Raw genomic sequence first — 467 nt, forward strand, 5'->3', positions numbered from 1 at the left:
TGTTGTAACCAGTTCAGTTAACGAAAACAAATATGTTTGTTTATTAAAGATACAATCAGGAGTGAATAATAGAGATTGAGTGAATAATAGTGAATAATAGAGATGTAATACTCGATGTAAGCTGTACGACCTATTCGTCGTAAAGGTTTCTGTAGTGTAGTGGTTATCACGTGTGCCTCACACGCACAAGGTCCCCGGTTCGATCCCGGGCGGAAACATAATGAATTTGTTATGATGAAATAAGGTATAATCACTATAATGGGAAAGCGTCAGTATTGCCAGGTGTGCGTGCGTGCGTGCGTGCGTCTATGTACTCGTGGGTGCATGCGTTTACGCGAGTGTGACAATATTTCAAACTTTCGTACGTTTGCTTTTTGGTGAATTAAGCTTTGACCCGTGTCAGTCTTTAAATTCCGATTGCATGACAGATTTCTTACCTCCACGCTAGATACAAATATACCGGCTGT

At 40.7% G+C, this 467-nt stretch overlaps 1 non-coding gene across 1 annotated transcript; it reads left to right on the plus strand.

Moving 5' to 3' along the window:
* Positions 1-145: 145 nt before the first annotated feature.
* Trnav-cac lies at positions 146-218 on the plus strand. Its single transcript has one exon. It is a non-coding gene; the product is annotated as a tRNA-Val (tRNA).
* Positions 219-467: the final 249 nt, after the last annotated feature.

The sequence above is a fragment of the Priapulus caudatus genome, unplaced genomic scaffold (assembly GCF_000485595.1).
Source record: "Priapulus caudatus unplaced genomic scaffold, Priapulus_caudatus-5.0.1 Scaffold1771, whole genome shotgun sequence".
Lineage (NCBI taxonomy): Eukaryota > Metazoa > Priapulida > Priapulimorpha > Priapulimorphida > Priapulidae > Priapulus > Priapulus caudatus.